Source organism: Chinchilla lanigera, unplaced genomic scaffold (genome assembly GCF_000276665.1).
Source record: "Chinchilla lanigera isolate Chin_1 unplaced genomic scaffold, ChiLan1.0 scaffold00094, whole genome shotgun sequence".
In the NCBI taxonomy this organism is placed as follows: Eukaryota; Metazoa; Chordata; class Mammalia; order Rodentia; family Chinchillidae; genus Chinchilla; species Chinchilla lanigera.
The window spans coordinates 4866481-4872407 of NW_004955495.1; the positions used below are offsets into that span (position 1 = coordinate 4866481).

The 5927-nt window shown below is 59.5% G+C and overlaps 1 protein-coding gene across 1 annotated transcript in view; it reads left to right on the forward strand.

Annotated features, from left to right (window-relative positions):
* The window catches only part of Gadd45b (growth arrest and DNA-damage-inducible, beta), a gene marked incomplete in the record, with an annotated part of 1797 nt that extends 1549 nt beyond the window's left edge, over positions 1-248 (forward strand). Inside the window, 1 exon segment of the mRNA XM_005405823.2 lies at positions 1-248.
* Positions 249-5927: the final 5679 nt, after the last annotated feature.

Sequence of the window (5927 nt, forward strand, 5' to 3'; positions counted from 1 at the left end):
AGCCGGCGGGAGACCGGGACGTCGGCAGGCGCGGCGCAGGCCGGGGGAGCCTCGGCGGGACCAGCGGCCGGGGGCTGGGCGACGTGGTCGTCGCTCTGGACCCACGAGCTCCCGGCTTGTAAATCACAGACGATCTATTTTGTTACTTTGCACTTCTTGTTACTCGGGAACCACTGAAAGGGCCGGGAACTGTACAGACTTATTTTTATTTCTACTGTGCTGGCCTTGTAATAAATTTCTAAAGCCTTCGGGTCCTGGTGTGCTTTTGGCGCGGTGCCCCCCCCCCCCCAGCTCACCAGGAAGTGTCACTTAAGTCCCCATTAGCAGCACGGGCGCCTCTGCAGCGACACCTTCCCTGGCGGCGGGCGCCACCGCCCAACTCCACAAATTTTTTTTTTTTTTTTCCTTTCTCCTCCTCCTGCCCTGTAGCAATTAAGAGACGGGTTTATTACGAAACCTGGTCGCTGTGCCATGCTGTTACCTATTGCTCTGGAGCCAGCCCCGAGCTCTGGCACCCACACTGGCGCCCTCCCCTGCTCGGTGACACTGCTGGCGCAGCCCCTGACCCCAGGCCTCCACCGTAACCCACGGGGGGAGCACCTGGGTCCACGTTGGAGGTCCCAGGCCTCGCGGAGGAGCGCCTTTGGGGGCCTCTGCTCGTTGGCTGCAGGAGCCCCCCCCTTCCCACCCACGCATCCCGCCCACCAGCCCCTTTCCTCTTAATTGCATCAAAGAAAGTTTTTCTCTCTCCCCGAACTAAAATCAACAAGCAGGAAAATACCCCAGGAAGCGGCCTCCCAGCCCCGCCGGGCTTGGCACCGGCTGCATTTTGCTGCTAAACCGAAACTCAGTCGCCTCCTAATTCTCCAGAAATTACAGGAGTGGCGCCGCCCCGCCCGGGGCACCCAGCGTCCGCCTGGCCTCAGTTTCCCCGCCCCGAGCCTGCAGGGTGGGCGAGCGTCCTGCGGTTCACTCGGCTCCAGGTCTGGGAATCAGAAGTATAGGGGCGGGGCGGGTCCCCCGGCAGGCCGCAACCTTTCCACCGAGCCCGCGTGGGCACGGAGGAAACCCCCGGGGCGTGGGAGTCACGGGGCTGGGGGAGCCCCGGGGGGGAAGGGGAAGCCCCGGGGGGGAGGTGCAGGGATCCCTCCTGGGGTAGCGGGGAGAAGGCCCCAAAAGGGGAAGGAGCCCCCCGAGTGGGCGGGGAAAACCCAGGGGTTAGAGGATGGGGTGACTTGGTTGGAGTCCTTGGGGTTCAGGGGGTTGGAGGGGGCGTGCAGGTCATAGAGGAGCTAGAAGGCAGCCTGGAGAATTTAGGGGTTCCAGCACGGGGTTGGAGGAGGGGGAGATTGGGTTAGGGCCCTAGGAGAGGGGGTGCCAAGCAGCGGGGGGCAGGGAAGAACAGGGGCGATTATATAGGCGCCAAAGGGGTAAGGGCGAGGAGAGGAACGGGGAGGGGCTCGGGGGGGGGGTCTCCTATGGGTTGCAGGGAGGAGTCAGAGATGGCCCTGCGGGGAGATGGTGGGCTTCCTGAGGGACTGGGGGAAGGGACACCTGAGTGCCCCAGGCCAGGGGCTCTGTGAGAGGGACCAGGGGAGGGCCCCATCTGTCCTAGGTGTGGGACAGCCTGTCTGTCCCCTTCCAGACCCTGGCTGTCCCCAAGGCTACATGACCTCTGACCTACCACCCTGGCCTCTGTGCACGCTGCTTGTTGGACCAGGGTCCCAAGGACAAATGGGGTGGGTGGAGCCCCAGCTGTGGGACCCCCAACCAGGACTGTAACCTCTCCTGCCTCAGTTTCCCCGTCTGAAAAATGGGGATAATACACAATATACCCCATGGATTGTTCGGAAATCTACATTCCTTTCCTCATTGAGTGCAACTCTCTGATTAATATGCTCAACACAGAAAGTCTAAATACGATCAGCTGTAATTACACCAACACTACCGGCAGCCTTATTAGCGTTCATGAATTTCCAGGATAACCTTCAACCCTGTCACAGCCACCCTGTGAATTGGCGGGGCTGGAAGAACTTCTGTGCAAAATTAAAAATTCAGTATGCAAACCGGATGTGGTGGCACCTGTCCATCATCCCAGCACTGTGGGAGGCTGAGGCAGGAGGATCTCAAGTTAGAACTCAGCCTGGGCAATTTATCAAGTTAACAAGACCCTGTCTCAATATGAAGAGGGGCTGTGGATGGAGCTCAGGGCAAAAGCCCTGGGTTCAATCTCTTGCATTGCAAAATAAATAAAGTTTTAAAAATTCAGTGGGCAAGATAAAGAATGTTCTCAGGCAGCATTTTAAAAATTCAAATGAATGTGGAAAAACATCCAGGGTGAACAAAATTTCAAAATTATAAATAAGACAGTCAGCACTGCTGACTGTTCCTTGTGGCTCAGGATCCAGCCGAGACACTTCCTGATTCTGTCTGATGTTTTGCTTATTCTTTTTATTTAGTTTTGTTTTTGAGACAGGGTCTCACTATGTAGTCCAGACTGGCCTTGAGCTCATGATGATGCTCCTGCCTCAGCCTCCCTGATGCTAGGATTACCTAGCAGAGGAGCCGGAACCTGGCCAGGATCTCCCCTGCCCCATAACAGGAATGGAACTCACGACCTCGCGCTTGCCAGGCAGGCGCTGTGCCACTGAGCTAAATCCCAGCCCCCCACTTTTTAAAAAATCTTTTTGAGACTGGGTCTCGCTATGCAGTTCAGGCTGGCCTTGGCTCACTTTGTAGCCCAGGCTGGCCTTGAATTTGCAGTGATCCTCCTGCCTCAGCCTCCCAAGTGCTGGGATTACAGGCGTGCGCCACCATGCCCAGTTTGGCCAGGGTCTTAACTCGTCCCTGGTGGCTGGTCAGCCCCGGGGGAAGCCCCAGAGTGTGGACAGGAGGCTGCACCTTCTGTCAAGTTCACACTAGGCCAGCAAGAAGTTGCCACAAGTCACCAAGGTTCAGTCCCGCCCTCGGGACAGGGTGTCAGGACGTGTGTGTGTTCTTTGGACAAGGAGGCTGACACACTGGGCGATGTCAGCTTCGGGCTGTGGGCAGCAGGTGTGAAATGCATGCACACATGACGGGCGTGCACAGTCACATGTGCAAACCCAGAGGCATGCACAGAATGTCTCTTCACACCGTCACACACTCACAGCCACCCACCCACGTCCTTCCAGCTTCACCCATGTCCCTTGGGTGAAGGGAATCTCCCAGGCTCTCTGGGCTCATGTCCCACATGTGTCAAAGAGACACGCACCCTCCACCGTGTCGAGCACAGGTGGCCGCCGATACGCCGTGTTCACATGTGTGACAGCAAGTGCAGACAGAATCGCGTGCACGAGGGCGGGTGAGGAAAGCTGGACAAATCGGTGCAGCCCTGTAAGGCAGGGGGATCTCTGTGAGCCTGCATAGTGCGTTTGAGGCATCCTGAACTGCACAGCGAGGATCTGTCTCAAAAAATCCTCAAGAAGGGCTGGGGATATAGCTCAGGGGCACAAGGGCCTGCCTGGCAAGCGCAAGGTCCTGAGTTCGATTCCTGATACAAAAAAAAAAAATTGCCAAGAAAACAAATTAGAACTGTTCACATAAATATATGCAATGCATATTTAATATCTCATTATATTATAGATAGATATAATCCATATACCATGAAGTGAATCATTTTAAAGCATGCAGGTCAGCAGCATTCAAAGTGCTGTGGAATCATCCTAATTTCAGAACTTCACACCGCCACAAAAGAAAGGCTGGCTCCATGAGCTGTCCCCGGTCCTCTCCCGGGCCCCAGCACCCCAAGGCCACGTCCTGCCGCTGGATTCACCTATCCTAGGCGTTTCCTGTCCACAAAGCCCATGCTGCGTGTCCTCTGCGCCTGGGGCCCATCTCTGGGGCCATGTCTGTTGCGGTCGGAAGCTGCGTGGTCGGCCTTGGCTGCGGTTCTGGAGCGTGTGCCTGGGACCCTAGCCCATGCCGGCCCATGAGGACGAGGACACAGGAGCCGGGTCAGGTGTGCAGTTTACGAGCAGTTCATATTCGTGACCACTGCCCGCTGTACACGGGACCCGGGCCAGGCGCCACACACTCTGCCCTCACCTGTGCGTTCTCAGCTCAGTGCCTCCCCTCCAGGAAGCCCTGCAGGCTGGCACAGCTCAGCCTCACAGCTCTGCCCTCCGCCCCTTCCCCACGGGCTCCCTTCCTCGTGACTTATTTAACCCTGTGGCTGGTTTTGTCTTGCTTTTGGCTTGTTTTCATTTTTTTGAGACAGGGTCTCACTACGTAGCCTCGAACATGCAGCAATCCACCTGCCTCAGCCTCCTGAGTGCTGAGATGACAGGCATGCGCCACCAGGCCCAGCGGTATTGTTCCCTGTTCCTTTCTGTCTGTGTGTGGCGCTGGGGCTGGAACCCAGGACCTGGGCCCGAAAGGCAAGCACTCACTGTCGAGCTGCATCCCGCCCTCGCTCGCCCCTTCGTGGTGGTTCTCAGACTTGTGCGAACACCGGCACCCACGGGCACATTCAGTCTCCAGGTCTCAGGGACACCCACCTCTCTCCTTGACCTGCATCCCCTTTGCCCGGAAACTGCAGGAGGAAGCCAGAGGCCTGGGGGTGGGGCTTCATCCTCCCTTCGGACACGATTCTGTCCTTTGTCCAGAGGAACCCCTCTGCAAAGCTCCACCGGGACTCCTTGCCCGCAGGTCCGCAGAGCCCTACACTTCCCGGACGCCCATCCCTTGTCACGAGGTCCCTTCTACCGGGTGATTTTCCCCCCAGAACCTCTCCCCAGGGTGTGGCCCCTCTGCTCCGCTGTCTGCGATCTGGAAGGGCTCACCCAGGGGTGCAGAGGAGGGTGAGGAGGGGGTGGGTTGTTTGGAGGGAGGGGTTCCTGCAGAGGCAGCTGCAGAAACCCCAACCCCTCAGGGCGGTGAGTCTGCCCTCCGGGACAAACAGCTTGACAGATCCCCAGGCAGCCAAGGCCTCAGGGGAGCGCCCCACCCACTCAGTATGACCCGCACAGGCGCAAATCCGAAGGCCTCCCCTGCTGCTTCAAAGACGCTGGGGCCGCGCGGCCGCGCAGAGCCACACCACACCGCCGCTGAAGAAGAGGCAGGGGTTTCCTTTCGCCCCGTCCCTGTTCTTCTCCTGCATGGCTCCTTTCCGCCCCTGGCCCTACCCGGTCCCTCCTTCGGACGCGGAACTCTTCCCAGGCCGCGGGGAGCGGCGGGCCAGGGGCTGTCCAGAGAGCCTCTTGAGCACGCGCACGTGCCTGCTGCGGGCGCAAGCACACGCGCAAAGGGCCCCAAGCCCAGGACGACAAGCGTGAGCCTGTGGAGCGACGTCTGTCCCGCGTACACCGCAGGCGCACCATAAATGCCTCCACGGCGCGCAAGGGCAGAGTTGAGGGAGGCGCCGCAGCTGAGCCGAGCTTCGGGTCCGCATCCTGTCCATGCCATTTACTAGCCACGACAGCTCAACAAGCGTGACTCAGTTTCCCCGCCCATACCAGGGAAAGGTGAGGGGCCCTTCCACGTCGCAACGTGAGCGCACGCAGAGCGCTCTGAAGAGCGCGCCACCCCAAGAACCTTCATTACGCCTCCCGCCACCCCGCCCTCTCTCCAGACATTGGGGGAGGCAGGGGGTGCTGACCTGCGCCCTAGACGCCCCTCTCGCCCTCCCTGGCAGGCAGGGGTCCTGGCTTCCCTGCTCCTCAAATTGGATAATTGGAGACTGGGGCGGGACGCAAGAGACAGAGACGTCTACAAGCGCGTGAAACGCGGGAGTCTGTCTCCCTGGGGTCCTCATAAAGGCCCTGCGCACCTCTCCAGCCCCCCTCTCTGGGGCGTCCTGGGCGCGCAGCCTCCGAGCCCCCTCGCCGGCCGCCGAGCCCCTCCGGAGCGCCCCGTGCCAGGCCCGCTCTGGTGCCCGCCAGGCGCGG